Source organism: Tursiops truncatus, chromosome 3 (genome assembly GCF_011762595.2).
Source record: "Tursiops truncatus isolate mTurTru1 chromosome 3, mTurTru1.mat.Y, whole genome shotgun sequence".
NCBI lineage: Eukaryota > Metazoa > Chordata > Mammalia > Artiodactyla > Delphinidae > Tursiops > Tursiops truncatus.
The window spans coordinates 23,277,698-23,303,726 of NC_047036.1; the positions used below are offsets into that span (position 1 = coordinate 23,277,698).

At 35.1% G+C, this 26,029-nt stretch overlaps 1 pseudogene; it reads left to right on the plus strand.

Annotated features, from left to right (window-relative positions):
- Positions 1-7,134: 7,134 nt before the first annotated feature.
- LOC101337812 (profilin-1 pseudogene) lies at positions 7,135-7,557 on the plus strand (annotated as a pseudogene).
- The last annotated feature ends 18,472 nt before the right edge of the window (positions 7,558-26,029 follow it).

Genomic DNA, 26,029 nt, shown 5'->3' on the forward strand with positions numbered 1-26,029 from the left:
ATTGGACTTCTCATCAGAAACCATTCAAGCAATAAGAGAGTGGAATAAAATATTTAAATTATTGAGAGAATAATAAAACCATTGTATGGTATTCTGTATCTTGAGAAATTATCCTTCAAAAGTACAGGACAAATAAGACTTTCTCAGACAAAAAAAAATAATTGCACAGATTTGTTGCCAGTAGACCTGCCTTGGAAGAAATGTTAAAAGAAGTGCTTTGGAGAGAAGGGCATTGATATAGATCAAAAATTTGGATCTACTTTCAAAAAAGGAAAAGCATTGGAGAAGGAAAAGTGAGGATAAATAAAAACTTTCATTTTTCTTATTTTTAATTGATCAATTATAATTGATCAGATAACAGTTCAAAATAATAATAGTAACAATCTATATAATTATATATCTTTATGGGTATATATAATACCCCATGATACAAGAGATAGAAGGAAGGGATTAGAAATATTTTGTTATTATACAGTACTCACACTACGCACAAAATGGTATATTGTTATTTGAAAGAGGTCTTGAATTAATTTAAACATATTTCACAAAATCTCTGGCAACAAATAAAGTTTAAAAAAGTGTAACTGATATGCTAAAAAACAAGAGAAAATCAAAACACATAAAACCCTCAATTAAAAGTATAAATAGAAAAAACGTAGTGGAAGATAAAAATAGAAGCAAAGAACAAGGGAAAAAATAGAAAATAACAAATATAGTAGATATTAATCCAACCATATCAATAATCATTTTATATGTCAATGGTCTAAACATAGCAACTGAAAGGCAGATATTCTGAGTGAATAAAAAAACAATACCCCATTATATGATGTCTATGAAAATTAGCCTTAAATTTAAAGACACATATTTTAAAAATACAGGGATGGAGAAAGATATACCATGCTAACACTAATCAAAAGTAAGCTGGAAGTAGGTATATTAGAGACAGAGAAGACATAAGAGCAAGGAAATTTACCAGTGACAAAGAGGGGTATTATATAATGATAAAGGGGTTGATTCTCCAAGAAGCCACAAGAATCCTTAATCTGTATGTACCTAAAAATAGAGCATCAAAATATAGTATGTAAAAGTTGATAGAATTACAAGAAGAAATAAATTAATCCATTCTTATAGTTAAAGACTCAACACCACTTTATCAGAAATGGACAGATCCAGAAGGCAGAAAATCAGTAAGGATACAGAGGAACTCATGAGTATCATCAAGCAACTGGGTATAATCGTCATCTAGGACTATGTTTTCCAACAACAGCAGAATGCACATTTTCTCAGGCTCACGTAGAATAAACACCAAGGTAGATCACATTATGGTCCACAAAATACACCTTAATGAATTTTAAAATATGGAAATTAGACAACGTAAGCTTTCTGATCACAATGAAATTAAGCTAAAAATCGTTAACAGAAAGAAAACTGGAAAATCCCTAAATACTTGGATATTAAACAACACACTTCTAAATAACACGAGTCAAATAAAACTTTTCAAGGGAGACTAAATATATTTTGAACTAAATGAAAATGAAAACTTATCAAATTTGTGGGATGGTCAAAAGAAATGAACAGACCAGACATTTCATCAAAAAAGATATACAGGTGACAAAAAAGCATACGAAAAGATGTTCCACATCACATGTCATTAACGAAATGCAAATTAAAATAATGAGATATCACAACTAGCCTACTTAGAATGGCCAAAATCCAGAATACTGACAACAAAAAATGCTGGTATAGTCCAACTTCTCTGGTCTCCAAGCTCAGCTGATGGGGCTGAATTTTTTTAGGATGACCTTACTTATATTTCCATTTGTTGGCTTGATATGTGTTGGGGCGATATGTGTCATCCAGCAGGCTAGCCCAAGAACAGGAAGAGAGAACTACTCGAATGTGCAAATGCTTTTCAAGTCTCTGCATGTATCATATTTGCTCTTGAGTCATTGGTCAAATCTGGTTATCTGACAGAGTCATCACTCAAGAGGCAAAAAAATATGCCCAACCTATTCATAGGAGGAGCTGCAAAGTCACATTGTAAAGGGCACACAGACAGAGATGTGAAGAATTGTGGTCATTTTCTCCATTTACCACAATTGCAAGCTTGCTTTGTCGTTTGATAGATATGTAGTAGATTCCTTGCTTTGTGATTTTAATACAAATTAAAATAATTTGTGATAATTTCTTCTGTCCTTTTTTTGTTCTTGTATAAGTAGTAACTGCCTATATAAAAACTAATGCTTATATATTCTTCTCTCTACTGGTATGACCTCATACTTATTTTTATTCTCTTAATCCATTTATCTTAATAAGACAGTGTTAAGTAATAGCAGTGATGGCAGAAATGAATGACTTCATTAACTACACACACACATATATATCATATTTGGAATAATCAAGCTATTTTACTGGAAATATTTTCATTTCATCAGAATTGATTCATTTTGTATTCATATTTTCCATGCACAAAAAGATGAAATCATTGAGTGAAAAGGAAATTTCTACAAGCCAGAAAAGACACTCATATGGGCAAATGCAATCACTTTACTTTTTGTACTGTCTCATTTAAATGCTTATAATTTTAATAAATAGCTTATGTTTCATTTTTTTCTCAGTTGTTGCTAAATAACATGTCACTGTGAAAGATATATGCATTCCATAAATATTGAACTGTTTTATTTAATTACATTGGGCAATCCTTAAATTATTTTTTACTCTCTTAAAAGCTAGTAAATATATTGTGTTAAGAATGACCAATAAAAATAAAGTATTTCTTAATATTCTTTGAAAAATATATGTTTGTGTCAGAATTTCTGCTCTTAGCTTAAGGAAGTTTCATTATAATAGTGTCCTCTTTACAGCACAATTTGTCTTGTTAAAAATGCATAAGCTGGGCTTCCCTGGTGGCGCAGTGGTTGAGAGTCCGCCTGCCAGTGCAGGGGACACGGGTTCATGCCCCAGTCCGGGAAGGTCCCACATGCCGCGGAGTGGCTGGGCCCATGAGCCATGGCCGCTGAGCCTGCGCGTCCGGAGCCTGTGCTTTGCAACGGGAGAGGCCACAACAGTGAGAGGCCCGCATACCGCAAAAAAAAAAAAAAAATTAAAAAATTAAAAAAAATGCATAAGCTAATATATCATATAAAGAATTCATAATACCCACGAAGTATTGTAATTGAAATAAATAGAATGGGATGCCAGGGTCAAAGATTAACAATATAATTAGTTGTTCAGTCCATCATTCATCTCATTAAAAATGCCACTTTGATGAAAAATATATAAAATTTCACAAAATGGTGATATATTTTAGATTGATTTATTAGATAGAAATTTTCAAATTATTATTTAAAGAAGTTGCTGAAATGTTTTACCAAATAAGCAACGACTATAATGCAATAAATTCATTTCTTAAATATCATTGGAATGTCATGCCTATACCGTGCTTGGTTACATAATTTAAAATTGAAGAATCCCAAACCTATAAATCCTGGATACCAATAAGATTAATCTTCACTGACTCGCTGTCCCCCCCAATCCACTCTACATATGTATTATGTTATGAGTACTGGGGCAATAAGTATATGAGATCACAAGAGCAGGGAGCTTTAGCAGTTTGAAACTTAAGACAATTTATTTTATTTAAAGCACTCCAAAGCTTTGGGTCTCAGGCATTGTCCAGGCCATGACTCTAACATACAAATATGAAGAGTGAAGAATTCAGGATGAGGTGATATCTAGCTCCTATATTCTTCCTATAGATTTGTTTCCATGGAATGCTCTAAGTAAAACTAAAGTCTGGAAACAGGTTAATATACATTTTACTTAAGTCAATTAGGAAGAAAATAGACAAAGCCTATTCAGGCAAAGCCATCCCCCTTTGCTTGATAATAAAGGAGGTAAGAGAATGTTTACATCAATTCTCAGACTCATAATTACTGATGCACATAAACTTCAACCATGTTGTATAATTACAGCATGTTCCTTGGCAAAAGAGGAAGGAAGAAAACTTCCCTAGTGCTATAAGGATGGTAACAAATTCAATATCTCTGGGATTAAGAATATGTCTTAGTTGTTCCTATTAGGCTAGCCCAAATTATTATTATTTTTTGCTTTAATGTTCTTGCCCAAGCCAATAAGAGATTGCACTGGGATGGTTCCTATTCACTAATTCAAGGGAGTAGACTATGTATCCTAGAGGAGAAAGACTGGAGAAATGTACTGATGATGAGGGAAAAAAAAGGTAATGCAAAAAATACCCAGAGACTGAGTATTTGTCAGGATCCAGGGCCAAGAACAGAGCCAGGTTTTGTACCCACACTCAAGGTCAGCAGCATAACCTCTGAAAGAATAGCCCACAGTTTACCTAGGATAGTTAGATCCTAGGTATTGAAATACAACCATTTTGAAGATTTTTTTGTTCAATCAAGGAATGACAGGGTAAAGAACCACTGGTTTTCAGATTTGGCAAAGGGACTCAGAAGATTTCATGATAGACTAGAAATGAGACTCCCTGTTGTCTCTAAGCCCGGGGTCAGGACTCCCACATTTCCATGTGGCCTTGAGAAAAGCGTATGTTCCAATTCCCAGGTGCATTAATTTACTATTGCAGCTGTAACAAATTACCACAAACCTAGCGTCTTAATACAGCACAAATTTATTAAAGTATAGTGCTGGAAATCAGAAGTACAAAATCAGTCTCACTGTCCAAAACTAAGCTGTTAGAAGAGCTAGTTCATTCTGAAGGGTGCAGGGGAAAGCCTGTTTCTTTACTTTTCCCAGCTTCCAGAGGCTGCCCTTATTTCATGACTTGTGACTCCTTCCCACATATTGAAAGCCAGCAGCAATGTAGCATCTTCAAATCTCTCTCTGCTTCTGTCATCACATCACCGTTTTCTCTTTGCTTCTTAATCACATTGCCCCTGTGTCTCCGTCTTAAAAGACCCTTTGTATTATTTGGGGCCCATCCAGAAAATCCAAAATAATCTTCCTATTTCATAATCCTTAATCTATGCACATCTGCAAACTCTTATGCCATGTAAATTAACATAGTCACAGGTTCCAAGGATTAGGTCATTGATGTCTTTGGGGATTTTATTCAGTCTATCACACCAAGGATATTAAACTTATTACTATTTTCACAGGAGAAAAATCGAGAAGGGTATTTAATTTGAATAAATTATTTCTTAAAAGTGAACTTTCCTGACACCCATTTGTTTATAAACTAAATTCGCCTTCATATCATTTATAGTTACAGGCCAGTCTATATTTCTGTTTATATTTAAAAGTGCTACCAAGTTTAATTATTAATAATTTGCCTTTGAATAACCTATACTTGATGGTAACAGTACTTTCACTAGAGTTTGGAGTTTATTTCTGCTTTTATTTCTATTATCAATTTTTTATTTAGTGTATTTTCCTTTTTAATAATTTCAGAAGCTATGATTTATAGTCTTATAATTTTTAATTATACATAAAATACATACCTGTCATAAAATTAAAATGTTAAAATAATCACTAAATCCCTTTGATTATCACTCAAAATGAGTGTATTTAATATATGCAGAATAATTCTGTGCAGTTTTACTAACTTGATTTTCCCACACACAGTATTTGATAGTGATTATTCCATGTTAAAATATTGTCATTGTCTGAGTTGTATTTCACCAAACTTTGTACGTTGAAGTCCTAACCCCATGTACCTCAGAATGTGACTGTATTTAGAATCTTAAAAAGGGGTAATTAAGTTAAAATGTTGTCATTGAGTTGGGCTCTTATAAAAAGAGGAAATTTGGATCCAGACACATACAGAAGACCATGAAAAGATAAAGAAAGAAGATGGCCATCTACAAGCCAAGGAGAGAGGTCTCAGAAGAAAATTAATCTGCTAATACCTTGATCTAAGACTTTTAGCCTCCAGAACTCTGAGAAAGTAAATTTCTGTTAAGCCACCCAGTCTGGGGTACTTTGCTATGGCAGTCCTAGCAAATGAATACAAACATTAATGTAGATTTTACTGATTTTAACAGTGTGTAGTATACTATACATCACTGGATGGATACATCACTGTTTATACCTCTATGACTATTGATAATTATACATTTAGATAATCTAAATGGTCAGGTGCTTTAAACCAAGAGTTTTAACTTTCACGACAACTGGCCTACAGAGGTGAGTTAATGATTACTATTTCACATATTATTTGATGGTTTCTAAAAGCTGATAGTTTATTTTTTTTCCTATTGTATTTTTCTTTGACAGTAATGTCTACATTTTCCCACATCAAAGCAAATATCCATGTACTCTGTACAGGTTTCTATAGTTTGTGTTAAGACCAAGGCCAGTTTACACTAGTTGACATTTCTCTCAATTCTTTACACATTCTTCACTTTAAAATACCTCCTAATATTATGATTTGTTTTTGTTTCAATTCTAGGTCTTAGATTTGAATTTTTTTTCATATTACATGTCTGTGGGGTATTTTATCAAAATATCAGGAAGAAGATACACTAAATGACTGAGTTCAAAATATCTTGAAAAAATCAAACAACTAAATAATTTTTAAAACAATAATGAAGCAATAAACTAATATACAATTTATATAACCACATTTTTATTGCTTTATTAAAATTACATTTATTCAAATTATTCTCTTATAAAACCAACCTACCAGAGTGCATGCAACTCCAAGTTGTCAATAAAAAGTTGAAAATTTTCCTTAAAAACCAATGATTTGAGTAAATAGCCAAGTATAGAGTATTGTATTTTATTTCAGATATTTGTCTTATATTTAATGGATGCTTAAGAAAATTTTTAAATGCCCTTCAATTTTGAACACGTTAAGGAAGAAGAAAAATATAATTACTTTTATACTGCGCCGACACCCATAATTTTACACAGTATTCATGCAAAATGTTGTTTTTAAATTTATTGGTACGAAGATGTTACTATCCTTCAATTCAAAAGTAATGCAGAGGAAGTGGCTGTGCGAGGGCTGCGGCACAGCTAGCAGAGCCGTGGTCCGGACCACAGCGTGTGCCTGAAGCTCTCCGCCTTCCCCCACCCGCCAGCCCGAGGCAGCCCGAGCCCAGCCCCTGGCCCCAGCAGCAGCCCCGAGAGCACCCCAGTAGCAGCGCCATGGCCGGGTGGAACGTCTACAAAGACAAGCTCATGGCGGAAGGGACCTGTCAGGACGCGGCCATCGTGGGCTATAAGAACTTGCCCTCCGTCTGGGCAGCCGTCCCTGGAAAAAACTTCATCAACATCATGCCAGCTGAGGTTGGTACCCTGGTTGGCAAAGACGGGTCAAGTTTTTACGTGAATGGGCTAACGCTTGGGGGCCAGAAATGGTCTGTGATCCAGGACTCACTGCTGCAGGACGGGGAATTTACCATGGATCTTCGTACCAAGAGCACCTGCAGAGCCGCCACCTTCGATATCATTGTTACCCTGAATGCCAAGACGCTAGCCCTGCTGATGGGCAAAGAAGGTGTACAGGATGGTATGATCAACAAGAAATGTTATGAAATGGCCTCCCACCTGCGGCGTTCTCAATACTGACCTCGTCTGTCCCTCCCCGTCCCCCACTCCCCACTGCTTTTGCACACCTCTACATCCCACACACACGTACGCCATTTTTATTTTGGAGGCCATTACCCCACACCCCTTATGCTGCCAAAACCACATGGGCTGGGGACCTGGGCAGGAAGGACAGACACGCTTCCCCAACCCATGCCCCTCCTGTGTGTGGTTTGAAAATTTTTCTGTTTTGGGGTTTTTTTTCCCAATAAAAAAGGTTATACTAAAAAAATAAAAATAAAAAACCAACTGTACCTGTATATGTCTCTTTTATTTTAACATCTTTATTGGAGTATAATTGCCTTACAATGGTGTGTTAGTTTCTGCTTTATAACAAAGTGAATCACCTATACATACACATATATCACCATATCAACACTGTCTTGCATCTCACTCCCACCCTCCTTATCCCACCTCTCTAGGTGGTCACAAAGCATGGAGCTGATGTCCCTGTGTTATGTGGCTTCTTCCCACTAGCTATCTATTTTACATTTGGTAGTGTATATATGTCCATGCCACTCTCTCACTTCGTCCCAGCTTACCCTTCCCCCTCCCCGTGTGCGCAAGTCCACTCTCTAAGGCTGCATCTTTATTCCTGTCCTACCCCAAGGTTCTTCAGAACCACTGTTTTTTTGTTTTTTTGTTTTTTTTTTTAGATTCCATATATATGTGTTAGCATACGGTATTTGTTTTTCTCTTCCTGACTTACTTCACTCTGTATGACAGACTCTTTGTCCACCCACCTCAATACAAATAACTCAATTTTGTTTCTTTTTTATGGCTGAGTAATATTCCATTGTATCTATGTGCCACATCTTCTTTATCCATTCATCTGTCGATGGACACTTCGGTTGCTTCCATGTCCTGGCTATTGTAAATACAGCTGCAATGAACATTGTGGTACATGACTCTTTTTGAATTATGGTTTTCTCTGGGTATATGCCCAGTAGTGGGATTGCTGGATCATATGGTAGTTTTATTTTTAGGTTTTTAAGGAACCTCCATACTGTTCTCCACAGTGGCTGTATCAAATACATTCCCACCAACAGTGTATGAGGGTTCCCTTTTCTCCACACCCTCTCCAGCATTTATTGTTTGTAGATTTTTTGATGATGGCCATTCTGACTGGTGTGAGGTGATACCTCACTGTAGTTTTGATTTGCATTTCTCTAATGATTAGTGATGTTGAGCATCCTTGCATGTGTTTGATGGCAATCTGTATATCTTCTTTGGAGAAATGTCTGTTTAGGTCTTCTGCCCATTTTTGGATTGGGTTACTTGTTTATTTGATATTGAGCTGCATGAGCTGCTTGTAAATTTTGAAGATTAATCCTTTGTCAGTTGCTTCATTTGCAAATATTTTCTCCCATTCTGAGGGTTGTCTTTTTGTCTTGTTTATGTTTTCCTTTGCTATGCAAAAGCTTTTAAATTTCATTAGGTCCCATTTGTTTATTTTTGTTTTTATTTCCATTTCTTTAGGAGGTGGGTCAAAAAGGATCTTGCTGTGATTTACGTCATAGAGTGTTCTGCCTATGTTTTCATCTAAGAGTTCTATAGTGTCTGGCCTTACATTTAGGTCTTTAATCGATTTTGAGTTTGTTTTTGTGTATGGTGTTAGGGAGTGTTCAAATTTCATTCTTTTACACGTAGCTGTCCAGTTTTCCCAGCGCCACTTATTGAAGAGGCTGTCTTTTCTCCATTTTATGTTCTTGCCTCCTTTGTTGTAAATTAGGTGACGATATGTGCGTGGGTTTATCTCTGGGCTTTCTATCCTGTTCCATTGATCTATATTTCTGTTTTGGTGCTGGTACCATGCTGTCTTTATTACTGTAATTTTGCAGTATAGTCTGAAGTCAGAGAGCCTGATTCCTCCAGCTCCATTTTTCTTTCTCAAGATTGCTTTGGCTATTCAGGGTCTTTTTTGTTTCCATACAAATTGTGAAATTCTTTGTTCTAGTTCTGTGAAAAATGCCACTAATAGTTTGATAGAGATTGTATTGAATCTGTAGATTGCTTTGGGTAGTAGTAGAGTCATTTTCACATTATTGATTCTTCCAATCCAAGAACATGGTATATATCTCTCCATCTGTTTGTATCATCTTTGATTTTTTCATCAGTGTCTTATACTTTTCTGCATACAGGTCTTTTGTCTCTTTACATAGGTTTATTCTTAGGTACTGTATTCCTTTTGTTCCAATGGTAAATGGGAGTGTTTCCTTAATTCCTCTTTCAGTTTTTGCATCATTAGTGTATAGGAATGCAAGAGATTTCTGTGCATTAATTTTCTATCCTGCTACTTTACCAAATTCATTGATTAGCTCTAGTCGTTTTCTGGTAGCATCTTTAGGATTCTCTATGTATAGTATCATGTTATCTGCAAACAGTGACAGTTGTACTTCTTCTTTTCTGATTTGGATTCCTTTTATTTCTTTTTCTTCTCTGATTGCTGTGGCTAAAACTTCCAAAACTATGTTGAATAATAGTGGTGAGAGTGGACAAACTTGTCTTGTTCTTGATCTTAGTGGAAATGGTTTCAGTTTTTTACCATTGAGAATGATGTTGGCTCTGGGTTTGTCGTATATGGTCTTTAATATGTTGATGTAAGTTCCCTCTGTCCCTACTTTCTGGAGGGTTTTTATCATAAATGGATGTTGAATTTTGTCGAAAGCTTTCTCTGCATCTACTGAGATGATCATAAGGTTTTTATCCTTCAGTTTGTTAATATGGTGCATCACATTGATTGATTTGCATATATTGAAGAATCCTTGCATTCCTGGGATAAACCCCACTTGATCTTGGTGTATGATCCTTTTAATGTGCTGTTGGATTCTGTTTGCTAGTATTTTGTTGAGGATTTTTGCATCTATGTTCATCAGTGAATTTGGCCTGTAGTTTTCTTTCTTTGTGACATCTTTGTCTGGTTTTGGTATCAGGGTGATAGTGGCCTCTTACAGTGAGATTGGGAGAGTTCCTCCTTCTGCTGTATTGTAGAAGAGTTTGAGAAGGATAGATGTTAGCTCTTCTCTAAATGTTTGATAGAATTCACCTGTGAAGCCATCTGGTCCTGGGCTTTTGTTTGTTGGAAGATTTTTAATCACAGTTTCAATTTCAGTGCTTGTGATTTGTCTGTTTATATTTTATATTTCTTCTGGGTTCAATCTCAGAAGTTTCTGCTTTTCTAAGAATGTGTCCATTTCTTCCAGGTTGTCCATTTTATTGGCGTATAGTTGTCTGTAGTAATCTCTCATGGTCCTTTGTATTTCTGCAGTGTCAGTTGTTACTTCTCCTTTTTCGTTTCTAATTCTGATTAATTGACTCTTCTCCCGTTTTTTCTTGATGAGCCTGGTTAATGGTTTATCAATTTTGTTTATCTTCTCAAGGAACCAGCTTTTAGTTTTATTAATCTTTGCCATCATTTCTTTTTACTTTATTTCTGATCTGATCTTTATGATTTCTTTCCTTCTGCTAGCTTTGGGCTTTTTTTTTTTTCTTTCTTCTTCTTTTTCTAATTGCTCTAGCTGTACAGTTAGGTAGTTTATTTGAGATTTTTCTTGTTTCCTGAGGTAGGATTGTATTGCCATAAACTTCCTTCTTTGAAGTGATTTTGCTGCATCCCATAGGATTTTGGTTATCATGTTTTCATTGCCATTTGTTTCTAGGTATTTTTTGATTTCCTCTTTGATTTCTTCAGTAATCTCTTGGTTATTTAGTAGCGTAATTTTTAGACTCCATGTGTTTGTATTTTTTACAAATTTTTTCCTGTAATTGATATTTAGTCTCATAGCGTTGTGGTTGGAAAAAATACCTGATACAATTTCAATTCTCTTAAATTTGCCAAGACTTGATTTTTGACCCAAGATATGATCTATCCTGGAGAATGTTCCATTAGCACTTGAGAAGATTGTGTATTCTGATATTTTTGGATGGAATGTCCTATAAATATCAATTAAGTTCATCTTGTTTAATGTATCATTTAAAGCTTGTGTTTCCTTATTTATTTTCATTTTGGATGATCTGTCCATTGGTGAAAGTGGGGTGTTAAAGTTCCCTACTATGATTGTGTTACTGTTGATTTCCCCTTTTATGACTGTTAGCATTTGATTTATGTATTGAGGTGTTCCTATGTTGGGTACATAAATATTTACCATTGTTATATCTTCTTTGATTGATCCCTTGATCATTATGTAGTGTCCTTCTTTGTCTCTTGCAATAGTCTTTATTTTAAAGTCTATTTTGTCTGATATGAGAATTGCTACTCCAGCTTTCTTTTGATTTCCATTTGCATGGAATAACTTTTTCCATCCTCTCACTTTCAGTGTGTATGTGTCCCTCAGTCAGGAGTCTCTTGTGGAAGGCATATATATGGGTCTTGTTTTTGTATCCATTCAGCCAGTTTATGTCTTTTGGTTGCAGCCTTTACTCCATTTACATTTAAGGTAGTTATAGATATGTATGTTCCTATTACCATTTTCTTAATAGTTTTGGGTTTGTTATTGTAGGTCTTTTCCTTCTCTTGTGTTTTCTGCCTAGAGAAGTTCTTTTAGCATTTTTTGTAAAGCTGGTTTGGTCATGCTGAATTCTCTTAGCTTGTGCTTGCCTGTAAATTTTTTAATTCCTCTGTCGAATCTGAATGGGATCCTTGCTGGCTAGAATAATCTTGCTTGTAGGTTTTTCTCTCTCATCACTTTAAATATGTCCTGCCACACCCTTCTGGCTTGCAGAGTTTCTGCTGAAAGATCAGCTGTTAACCTAATGGGGATTCCCTTGTATATTATTTGTTGTTTTTCCCTTGCTGCTTTTAATATTTCTTCTTTGTATTTAATTTTTGATAGTTTGATTAATATATGTCTTGGTGTGTTTCTCCTTGGATTTATCCTGTATGGGGCTCTCTGTGCTTCCTGGACTTGACTGAGTATTTCCTTTCCCATATTAGGGAAGTTTTCAACTATAATCTCTTCAATTATTTTCTCAGTCCCTATCTTTTTCTCTTCTTCTTCTGGGATCCCTATAATTAGAATGTTGGTGCATGTAATGTTGTCCCAGAGGTTTCTGAGACTGTCCTCAGTTCTTTTCATTCTTTTTTCTTTATTCTGCTCTGAAGTAGTTATTTCCACTATTTTATCTTCCAGGTCACTTATCCGTTCTTCTGCCTGGTATTCTGCTATTGATTCCTTCTAGAGAATTTTTAATTTCATTTATTTTGTTGTTCATCATTGTTTGTTGCTCTTTAGCTCTTCTAGGTCCTTGTTAAACATTTCTTGTTTTTTCTCCATTCTATTTCCACGATTTTGGATCATCTTTACTATCATTACTCTGAATTCTTTTTCAGGTAGACTGCCTATTTCCTCTTCATTTGTTTGATCTGGTGGGTTTTTGCCTTGCTCCTTCATCTGCTGTGTGTTTCTCTGTCTTCTCATTTTGCTTAACTGACTGTGTTTGGGATCTTTTTGCAGGCTGCAAGTTTGTAGTTCCTGTTGTTTTTGGTGTCTTCCCCCAGTGGCTGAGGTTGGTTCAATGTGTTGTGTAGGCCTTCTGGTGGAGGGAACTGGTGCCTGTGTATTCTGGTGGATGAGGCTGGATCTTGTTTTTCTGGTTGGCAGGACCACATCCAGTTGTGTGTTTTGCTGTGTCTGTGACTTCATTATGATTTTCGGCAGCCTCTCTGTTAATGGGTGGGGTTGTGTTCCTGTCTTTCTAGTTGTTTGGCATAGGGTGTCCAGCATTGCAGCTTGCTGCTTGTTGCGTGGAGCTGCGTCTTCGCGTTGAGATGGAGATCTCTGGGAGAGTTTTCACCATTTGATATTACGTGGAGCTGGGATGTCTCGATGGTCCAATGTCCTGAACTTGGCTCTCCCACCTCAGAGGCAAGGCCAGACACCCAGCTGGAGCACCGAGACCCTCTCAGCCACACGGCTACAATTAGGGTTGAAGTACCTCCCTTATAGGGCTTCTGGGCAGAGGCAGTGAAGTCATCTTTGTCATCTTCCCAGATCAGGTCTGATAGCTGGTGTCTGTAAGTCTCATGAGGCCAATCTCAGATGATAGTTTCTATTCCAGTAGAGCTGAGACTGCTAAGTTTTCACTGCAAACTTTATGCTGTTGTACCTCCTATCCCTGCTCCCCAGTCATACACACACAGAGGAACCGTCCTGCTCTCTACAGCACAGCTACTCACACTGCTCTTGTATATGTCTTATTTTTGTATTCGAAGTTGCACCTTCTCTTTCCCTTTCCTTGATGACATTCATTAAAAGCATATCTCTATTACTCATGTTTTTCAATGAAACCACTTTTAATTGCTACACAGTCATGCATGCACCCAGACACACGAGATTTCTCCTTGGCCTTAGATTATACATGATCGATTTTTTTATGACTGATCCCTATTTTTGAAATTATCTACAGTGCCATATCTTTAACTTGTATTCCAAATAAGCTATAAAAATAAATTCTTCCTTTCCTTTGACTCTGACATTTATCAATATCTTTCTAGATTCTATGTAATTTAATTTCCAATATTTACATCTATGTTTTTTCTTGATGATGCAGATCAAATATCAAATATTCTGGTGAGTAATAGTAGCAATAATTTGCAATCCAGTACTTCATCTATGTTTTTCTCTTCTGACTATGGAGGGGATTTTTCTGTGTTACTGTTTAGATATTATGAGACTATCACAGAGTGTTATTTTTCACTATGTTCCCATAGTTTCCTGTCCTGACTAGATTAAATATAGCAGTCCTTTTGAAGGAATATGATGCAGTTTAGAATTAAGAATGAGCATAATGCTTAAGACCAAAAAATATTTTAAAGCAATATTAAATGACACAGTAAGGCCTAAAAGTCCTTGATTTTTATATCAGTCAGGTAATTTAAGTTTTATGTAAGAGAATATTAACTTAAATTCAATTAAAAAGTAAAAAAGGTTTTTGTAGTTATTGGCTTAACTGCAAATAATTAAGGTTGGACATATTGCAAGTGATGCAGAATCAAGACTAAATTAGCATTTCTGTGATCCTCTTGGAATTTCATCACTCATTGTGCTGGCTTCATCTGAGTGACTGAAGCAATTTCATGTACCGTATTTATACACCAAACTTTTAAGGGGAAGACTATTTGTGGCCCAGACTTACCACATAGTGTTCTGATATCCACGCTGATTTTTACTCTTGTATCAAAATTTGCAGACTGAATAATACATCTCATCCCATTGACTGGTTTATGAGGGTGTATACTGAACAAATCACCTAGACAAGATATGATTATGTTGAATAGTTCAGTGGTTTTCAATACTGGTTTTTATATTAGAAACATGTGTGAACAAAATATATTGATGCTAGGAATCATGTCTTAGATCTATTCAATCAATCTCCAAACCTGAATATTTTCAAAAAATCTTTTCAAATACTCTGTTGTATAGCATAGACTGATAGCCCCTTAGGTTTAGATTTAGTCCTTTAGAGATCACACTTATAACTTTGGATCAGATTTAATCCCATCCCACTGGACACTAAAGTTTGGCTAGTGAGAAAGTAGAGCTTTCTCTACTTTTCTCAGTAGTAGGAGAGAAAATTACTGAGGAGGGAAAAATCAACTTGTAAATACCTTAGTTCAAGTAGGGCAACATAATTTATTCTTTTTTGTCACTATTCCATCTTCAGTAGTGTATAGTGTATAGTTGATTTAGTTTTGGAATCTTTGCAGAGCCAATCCAAGATGCAATATTGAGATACTTTCCATAATTACATTAAGTTAAAGCATCACAGAATTGGTTGATTTGTTTGAATGTAAATTTGGGAAATTACAGTAAAAATAACTAATTGTTTACAATCAATTTTCCCCCCAATAAGATTTTATTTTGACAATAATAAATTATGCTGCATTTATGGTGTAACCGAAAGTGGGATCTGGCTGCTTGCACCTCAAAAGCCAATAAAGAGGCAAGGTTGGTGGAAAGGAAAGTTTGCTTTATTTTGGATGCCAGCAACCTGGGGAGCAGGGTGAGGGTGACTGTCCAAAGGCTGACTCCTTGCCACTGACAGTCAGTGGGCAAGAGCTTTTATACATGGAGGGAGGGGGCTACATGTAAAACCCACACAGTCAGCTCTAAAAGTCATCTTGAAATTGGTCATGTGGTGGTCTGACCAGCATCACCTTGATTGTTTTAAGTACAGTTAATCTTCAGTTCCAGGGTCAGTTTTTTCGCATTTCCTTGAGGCCAATTCTCATAACTGTAGCAGCTTATGTCATGGCTACAGTCTGCTCATCATATAGTTAACTTCTTCCACCTGGTGGGGGTCTCAGTATCTACAAGACAGCTCACAGGATATGGCTCAGAATATTATCTATAGCCCTTGTGGAGTAATTAAACATCCTTGACTTTGCTTAATGACTAGACTATTATTATTTAGTCCTGTTGGACTGTTTTCCTTTGTTTCTGCATTTCCTCACTTCTCTGATTAAACTTATTCTTTGGCTGAAGTTTTTTCACAGACAAAAGGCAGCAGAGGATATTAGGGGGAAGGTACATAGGGTCCTGCTCATTTTCAATGGGATAGAAATCCAATGGAAATTTATATTCATTTAAAATTATATGTTTTTGAATTATTAAAGTGTTCATTTGTTCCCTTAATATTGACATTAAAATTTTTTTCTCTTAATTTAAAAATATGAGTAAAAGAGAATTTATGCATTATGTTGTTAGCTTGAGAAAAAATGCTACATCTGTATAAACAGTTTGATAAGCACACTAAATCTCCTATCACATCAAAAAGTATGTTTTGCTTTGTGTGCTTTGCTTTGTGTGTTATTTTCTATGGACTTTTGCTGGTGATACTGTTGTAAAATTCTCCAAGATCTAAAAAAGGCCTTGAATTTCTTTTGCTTCTGTTGCAAATCTATTAATAGGATGGGCAGAGAATTGTAATGCTTCATTGCTTTCAGCTGATGGAAGGAAATGAAAAGACCTCTTACTTTCAAAGCAGCATTGAAGCAAAATTACCTCAGATGTCCAGATATGGAATAAAGTAAAAATAGGATTTACTCTTTTTCTCAAGGCCTGAGAAGGGTGCACATCTCTTTACAAAATGCAAGTATTTCAGAAATTTAAAATTTTAAAGCAATTTCATTTGCTTCAAATAAAGTAAGAATGGTATGACTGTGTACTTAGTGTCTATAATCAACCACGAACTACATTTTGTATATAAACATGAGCTTGCTACATTGTTGTCCAATAAAGTCCACTACAGGAAAAATTCTAAATTACATAGGCTACAAAATTTCCTACAGTCTCTCATATTATATAATAGCATTCAAAAACATTTATTTAGATTTAAAATGTCCAGCAACAATTTTCTCTTCAATAAATATAATTCTATAAGTACCAACTTACACATTATAGAGGATTTGGATATAAAAATAATTTGAAGAGCCACATGTCAAAATACAAAGTCTGTCTCCAAAAGGTAGTTTTAAACCAATATTTATGTGAAAATATAATAAACAGAGAAAATTAATTTACTCTTTATACAGAACACTCTGTATATGTAGTTAACTTAATCTGTTTTATAAACATGGAATTTTTGTGTCTTCTTACTTTTCAATCTTTGACCAGCATATATTAGGTTCAGAACAGAGAACCGTACCTGCTTGTCAAATAGTAACCTAAGAAATTTAAGTTAGCCATAAAGAGAAAAATATCTGTGAAAATAAAGTCACACTGGAATAAATGGTGATAAAATTACTTAAATTGTGTCCCCACCATAGTGAGACACTGGTTATTTTTCAAAATGAAGGTAAACACATACAAAAAAAAGGCACATGTTCTCACTAGCAGAATATACTTGATTCTGCATATTAAGAAATATATTAAAAAGTGATATAATTTCAAGACTTCATAAGATACCAAATAATTCCTTTTTGTAACTAATCTCTATGGCATTTTGTGGAAATACAATGACTGATAAATGAGGACTGTACTGTGAAATGGACTCACACAAATCACAGATCTCACTGGACTGTGGAATATGCTAGTGTATTGCTTTCCTACTGCTGCTGCAAAAAATTACCACAAATACTGGGTCTTAAGACAAAACAAATGGACTGTCTTATAGTCTAGTAGTCAGAAGTCTGAAAGAGGTTTAACAGGGATAAAACCAAGCTGTCAGCAGAGCTGTGTTCCTTTTGGAGGCTCCAGAGGAGAATCTGTTCTGTGCCTTGCCTGGCTCTAGCAGCTGCCTGCATTCCTCAGATTGTGTCTTCATCATTCCGACCTCTGCCTCCATCATGACATATTTTTCTACACTTCTGACCTTTGCCTCTTTCTTATAAGAACGCTTGTGATTACCTTGAACAAACCTGGATATTCCAGAATAATGTTGATAAGGATGGGTAGCAACAGAACTCTCATTTGCTGCTGGTGGGAATGCAAGATGATACAGTTAATTTGAAGACAGGTTGGCAGTTTCTTACAAAACTAAACACACTCTTACCATACAATCCAGCCATCACACTTTTTGGTATTTACTCAAATGAGCTGAAAACTTATGTCCACACAAAAACCTGTACAAGGATGTTTATAGTGGTTTTATCCATAATTGCCAAAACTTGGAAGCAAATATGTCTTTCAGTAGGTGAATGGATGAATTAACTGTGGTACATCCAGACAATGGAATATTATTTGGCACTAAAAAATATATACTATCATGCCATTAAAAGACATGGGAGACCTTGAATGCATAATTCTAAGTCAGAGAAGTTAATCTGGAAATAATATTTTCTGTATTATTTCAACTATGTAACATTCTGGAAAAGGCAAAACTATGGAGACAGAAAAAGTTTAGTGATTGCCAGGGGCTGCGGGGAAAGAAAAGATAAATAATTTGGGCACAAAGATTTTTTAGGGCAGTGAAACTATTCTGTATGATGCCACAATGATGAATACATATCATTATACATTTGTCAAAACCCATAGCATTTACAAACTCAAAATAAACTGTAATGTAAACTAAGGACATTGAGTGATATTTATTTGTCAATGTAGGTTCATCAATTGTAATAAATTTACCACTCTTGTGTGGGATGTTGAAAGTGGGGAGACTTTGCATGTGTGTGGTGGCAGGGGGCTTATGGGAAGTCTCTATACTTACTGCTGAACTTTGCTGTGAACCTAAAACTGCCCTAAAATGACATCTATTTAAGCAAGCAAACAAGTCTTTTTTTTTTTTTTTTTTTTTTTTTTACTATATCTCAGTAAATGACCATATATAGAAATAGGGACAAAAACACCCAGAAAATCCATGTGAGGCTCTGAAACTCTTGATGCTATTTCCTAAACGTCCCGTTTTGCACACTGAGGTGCATGATAAATGAGCCCATGTATAAGTTGATATCAATCTGTCCCTACTGACTTTCCTTTCCACCCAGCCAGAGCAAAAGACCTAGTGGTTGTGGCAGTGTAAATCCAAAAATTTAACTTATTGTATACAATGACTATAATTACAGTTCTTCATAATGCAACTAGGCTACAATCCCTGGAACTTCCAGAGCAGACAGATACAAGTTAACTTCTTTGTACCTAACCCAAATTATTTCCTGCAGATCTCAGCATTTGCTGTGAAATTCCAATTAAATCTCCTACTCAGATTTGCCCTTAGGAGGAAGTACTTAGAAAATAGATGGTTACAAACTAAATTTGCATAAAGCTTTAAAATTATACCATTATCATTAAAAGGAAGCAGTTCAATAGCTGAGGAAACTGGACGTGTGGTATATCCAGTTCTGTTTTAGATAACCTGCTCCAAGTTCTCAAACATGTTTTAGACTCACCAACTGTTGGTAAAAATTCAAACATTCTGTTTGGTTTAAAGAACATTTGGTTCTTTAAATTCGTCTGCTTGGCCATAAGTTTTCAATGACATGTAAACTTGCCCCACAGATTTACTAAAAATTCATTTTATTTCTTCTAAATTATCTTGAAGGTGTTTCCTGCTCTAGGAAAGTGGATTCCCTTTTGGTTCAATACCTATTGTTCGATTATAAAACATTGTTAAAAACAGAACAAACCAGAAACTAAAACAAACCAATGAAATTATGGTCAGGGCAGTGAGTATCACATAATAAAACAAATGCTGTAAGCCAAGCCCATTTCTCAGAAGAAATGAGGTATAATGTATCCCAGAAGGAATTTGAAATGGATGATATAAAAATAAGGTACATAATAACTCAAAATAAATGGAGGGAGAAACTTTGGAAAGCAATTGTATTTTGCTTTATTTTATCAATATTTTCCATAAAAATTTGAAATGTAAAGAAAAAAGAACAAAATGGAACCTCTTAAGAGAAATTAAAAGTTTTTTAAAGGAAAATCATAACACAAATATTAAGCTCTCATTGGAACTGGTAAATATCAGCATTATGATTTTAATTTCTATACAGACTATACTACAGATGTTTACAATTAATTGATCATGAAAAACAACTGTTATCAATTTTTCCTATATTTACAATGAAATTTTAAATTATTTTGTCTTCCTGCATAATCTCTATAAGCAGAGATTTTCTAAAATCCCAGTGTAAGATAAATATATGAAAATAGCAAAGGCAAAAATTAATGACATTAAATGTTCTTTACATTTACAATTCTAAAGGATATCTTCTTCCCTTAAAATAGGCAGATTGACTAGTAATTTGAGCAAAAGAAAAGAAACATATTGTGTTGAATGAAGAAATGATGGACTTTTCAGTGAGTTGTTATATATCCATATTAAATTTGAAATATTAAATTTAGAGAGCAAAAAGGAAAATATTAGAAAATATGGGTGAACATATGTTAATAAGAGAATGTTTTAAAAATGCCTGTGTATTTAATTGAAGATTTATAAATGAATACATTTCATAGCTTTTGTATTACAAACACCATCAAAATATCAACATGGGAAAATAATTCTAAACCAGTTATGAATAGAAGTTTAATAACATTACTATAAAAATTCCCTTTCAGATTAATTATGAAGATTAAAGTGAACAAAATATAAAACATATAATTCATGTAATAAGAAATAATTTATTAACACATGAAACTTATTTCCTTTGTAAATAATCATAGAAATAAAAATTAAAACAATGAATATATTTCTATCATGTTGACAAAGATGAAAGAATACTAACCAACACTCATGAAAAATCAGTAAAATTTTAATTGCACACATTGCTGAATCCATGAAACTAATGCTTTATATATCCACTTTAAACTGATGAGTAGACCTTATTAGATGAACCAATATTGTAAAATAAGCTATTAGTTATACCCTGGTTGTTACTTGTTATTATTTATTCTTTATTCTAGAAATTATATATACCTTATTTTATTATTTTACTGTCTTTTTTTAACAACTTTATTTGAGTATAATTGCTTTACATTGTTGTGTTAGCTGCTGCTGTATAACAGAGTGAATCAGCTATATGTATACATATATCCCCATATCCCATCCCTCTTGCATCTTCCTCCCACCCTCATTATCCTGACCCTCAAGGTGGTCACAAAGCACCGAGCTGATCTCCCTGTGCTATGCGGCTGCTTCCCACTAGCTATCTATTTTACAGTTGGTAGTGTATATATGTCAGCGCCACACTTTCACTTCCTCTCATCTTACCCTTCCCACTCCCCATGGCCTCAGGTGCATTCTCTACATCTGCGCCTTAATTCCTGTCCTGCCCCTAGGTTCTTCAGAACCTTTTTTTTTTTTTTAGATTCCATATGTGTGTGTTAGCATACAGTATTTATTTTCCTCCTTCTGACTTACTTCACTCCGTATGACAGACCCTAGGTCCATTCACCACACTACAAATAATTCAATTTTGTTTCTTTTTAAGGCTGAGTAATATTCCATTGTATGTATGTGCCACATCTTCTTTATCCATTCATCTGTTGATGGACAATTAGGATGCTTCCATGTTCTGGCTATTGTAAATAGTGCTGCAATAAATATTGTGGTACATGACTCTTTTTGAATGATGGCTTTCTCAGGGTATAGGCCCAGTACTGGGATTGCTGGGTCATATGGTAGTTCTGTTTTTAGATTTTAAGGAGCCTCCATACTGTTCTCCACAGTGGCTGTATCAATTTACATTCCCATCAACAGTGCAAGAGGGTTCCCTTTTCTCCACTCCATCTCCAGCATTTATTGTTTGTAGATTTTTTGATAATGGCCATTCTGACTGTGTGAGGTGATACCTCACTGTAGTTTTGATTTGCATTTCTCTAATGATTAGTGATGTTGAGTAACCTTTCATGTGTTTGTTGGCAATCTGTATATCTTCTTTGGAGAAATGTCTGTTTAGGTCTTCTGCCCATTTTTGCATTGGGCTGCTTGTTTTTTGATATTGAGCTGCATGAGCTGTTGGTATATTTTGGAGATTAATCCTTTGTCAGTTGTCTGTTTGCAAATATATTCTCCCGTTCTAAGGGCTGTATTTTCATCTTATTTATGGTTTCCTTTCCTGTGCAAAAGCTTTTAAGTTTCATTAGGTCCCATTTGTTTATTTTTGTTTTTATTTCCATTTCTCTAGGAGGTGGGTCAAAAAGGATCTTGCTGTGATTTATGTGATAGAGTGTGCTGCCTACGTTTTCCTCTAAGAATTTTAGAGTGTCTGGCCTTACATTTAGGTCTTTAATCCATTTTGAGTCTATTTTTGTGTATGGTGTTAAGGAGTGTTCTAATTCCATTCTTTTACATATAGCTGGCCAGTTTTCCCAGCACCACTTATTGAAGAGGCTGTCTTTTCTCCATTGTATATTCTTGCCTCCTTTATCAAAGATAAGGTGACGATATGTGCGTGGGTTTATCTCTGGGCTTTCTATCCTGTCCCATTAATCTATGTTTCTGTGTTTGTGCCAGTACCATACTGTCCTGATTACTGTAGCTTGGAGTATTGTCTGAAGTCAGAGAGCCTAATTCCTCCAGCTCCAATTTTCTTTCTCAAGATTGCTTTGGCTATTCAGGGTCTTTTTTGTTTCCATACAAATTGTGAAATTTTTGTTCTAGTTCTGTGAAAAAATGCCATTGGTAGTTTAATAAGGATTGCACTGAATCTGTAGATTGCTTTGGGTAGTATAGTCATTTTCACAATGTTGATTCTTCCAGTCCAAGAACACGGTATATCTCTCCATCTGTTTGTAACATCTTTCATTTCTTTGATCAGTGTCTTATAGTTTTATGCATACAGATCTTTTGTCTCCTTAGGTAGGTTTATTCCTAGATATTTTATTCTTTTTGTTGCAATGGTAAATGAGGGTGTCTCCTTCATTTCACTTTCAGATTTTTCATCATTAGTGTATAAGAATGCCAGAGATTTCTGTGCATTAATTTTGTATCCTGCTACTTTACCAAATTCATTGATTAGCTCTAGTAGTTTTCTGGTAGCATCTTTAGGATTCTCTATGTATAGTATCATGTCATCTGCAAACAGTGACAGCTTTACTTCTTCTTTTCCAATTTGTATTCCTTTTATTCCATTTTTTTTTTTTTTTTTTTTTTTGCGGTACGTGGGCCTCTCACTGCTGTGGCCTCTCCCGTTGCGGAGCACAGGCTCCGGACACGCAGGCTCAGCAGCCATGGCTCACAGGCCCAGCCGCTCTGTGGCATGTGGGATCTTCCCAGACCGGGGCACGAACCTCTGTCCCCTGCATCGGCAGGCAGACTCTCAACCAATGTGCCACCAGGGAAGCCCCCTTTTATTCCCTTTTTTTCTCTGATTTCTGTGGCTAAACCTTCCAAAACTATGTTGAATAATAGTGGCGAGAGTGGGCAACCTTGTCTTGTTTCTGATCTTAGTGGAAATGGTTACAATTTTTCCATGATAGAGAACGATGTTGGCTGTGGGTGTGTCATGTATGGCCTTCATTATGTTGAGGTAAGTTCCCTCTATGCCTAATTTCTAGAGGGTTTTTCTTCAAAAATGGGAGTTGAAATTTGTGGAAAGCTTTTCCTGCATCTATTGAGATTCTTGTATGGTTTTTTTCCTTCAGTTTTTTAATATGTGTATCACATTGATTGATTTGCATGTATTGAAGAATCCTTGCATTCCTGCGAAAAACTGCACTTGATTATGGTGTATGATACTTTTAATGTACTGCTGGATTCTGTTTCCTAGTATTTTGTGGAGGAATTTTGCATGTATGTTCATCTGTGATATTGGCCTGTAGTTTTCTTTTTTTGTGACACATTCTTCTGGTTTTGGTGTCAGGGTGATGGTGGCCTCGTGGAATGAGTTTGGGAGTGTTCCTCCTGCTATATTTTGGAAGAGTTTGAGAAAGATAGGTGTTAGCTCTTCTCTAAATGTTTGATAGAATTCACCTGTGAAGCCATCTGGTCCTGAGTTTTGTCTGTTGGAAGATTTTTAATCACAGTTTCAATTTCAGTGCTTGTGTTTGGCCTGTTCATATTTGCTATTTCTTCCTGGTTCAGTCTCAGAAGTTTTTGCTTTTTTAAGAATTTGTCCATTTCTTCCAGTTTGTCCATTTTATTGGCTATAGTTGCTTATAGTAATCTCATGATCCTTTGTATTTCTGCAGTGTCAGTTGTTATTTCTCAGTTTTCATTTCTAATTCTGTTGATTTAAGTCTTCTCCCTTTTTTTCTTAATGAATCTGGCTAATGGTTTACCAATTTTGTTTATCTTCTTAAAGAACCAGCTTTTAGTTTTATTGATATTTGCTATCATTTCCATCATTTATTTCCATTTATTTCTGATCTTTATGATTTCTTTCCTTCTGCTAACTTTGGGGATTTTTTGTTCTTCTTTCTCTAATTGCTTTATATGTAAGGTTGGGTTTTTTATTTGAGATTTTCTTGTTTCTTAAGGTAGGACTGTATTGCTATAAACTTCCCTCTTAGAACTGCTTTTGCTGTCTCCCATAGGTTTTGGGTCATCATGTTTTCATTGCCATTTGTTTCTAGGTATTTTTGGATTTCCCCTTTGAATTTTTCAGTGATCTCTTAGTTATTTAGCAGCGTGCTGTTTAGCCTTCATGTGTTTGTAATTTTTACAGTTTTTTTTCCTGTAATTGTTATCTAATTCCATAGTGCTGTGGTTGGAAAAGATACCTGATAGGATTTCAATATTCTTAAATTTACCAAGGCTTGATTTGTGATCCAAGATATGATCTATCCTGGAGAATTTTCCATGAGCACTTGGGAAGAAAGTGTATTCTGTTGTTTTTTGGATGGAATGTCCTATAAATATCAATTAAGTCCTATAAATATCAACTAAGTGTTAATGTATCATTTAAAGCTTGTGTTTCCTTATTTATTTTTATTTTGGTTGATCTGTCCATTGATGGAAGTGGGGTGTTAAAGTCCTTTACTATGATTGTGCTACTGTTGATTTTCCCTGTTATGGTTGTTAGCATTTGCCTTATGTATTGAAGTGCTCCTATGTTGGGTACATCAATATTTACAATTGTTACATCTTCTTCTTGGATTGATCCCTTGATTATTTTGTGTCCCTCTTTGCCTCTTCTGATAGTCTTCCATTTAAAATATATTTTGTCTGATATGAGAATTGCTACTTCAGCTTTCTTTTGATTTCCATTTCCATAGAATATCTTTTTCCATCCCTTCACTTTCAGTTTGTATGTGTCCCTAGGTCTGAAGTGAGTCTCTTGTAGACTGCATATATATGGTTCTTGTTTTTGTATCCATTCAGCCAGTCTATGTCTTTTGGTTGGAGCAATTAATCCATTTACATTTAAGGTAATTGTTGATATGTATGTTCCTACTACCATTTTCTTAATTGTTTTGGGATTGTTTTTGTAGGTATTTTCCCTCTCTTGTGTTTCCTGCCTAGAAAAGTTCCTTTAGCATTTGTTGTAAAGCTGGTTTGGTGGTGCTGAATCCTCTTAGCTGTTGCTTGTCTGTAAAGGTTTTAATTTCTCTGTCAAATCTGAATGAGATCCTTGCTGGGTAGAGTAATCTTGGTTGTAGGTTTTTCCCTTTCATCACTTTAAATATGTCCTGTCACTCCCTTCTGGAGTGCAGAGTTTCTGCTGAAAAGTCAGCTGTTAACCTTATGGGGATTCCCTTGTATGTTATATGTTGTTTTTCCTTTGCTGCTTTGAATATTTTTTCTTTGTATTTAATTTGTGATAGTTTGATTAATCCGTTTCTTGGCGTGTTCCTCCTTGGATTTATCCTTTATGGGATTCTCTATGCTTCCTGGACTTAATTGAATATTTTCTTTCCCATGTTAGGGAAGTTTTCAACTATAATCTCTTCAATTATTTCTCAGTCTCTATCTTTTTCTCTTCTTCTTCTGGGACCCCTATAATTCGAATGTTGGTGTGTTTAATGTTGTCCCAGAGTTCTCTGAGACTGTCCTCAATTCTTTTCATTCTTTTTTTCTTTTTTCTTCTCTTTGCTAGTTATTTCCACTATTTTATCTTCCAGGTCACTTA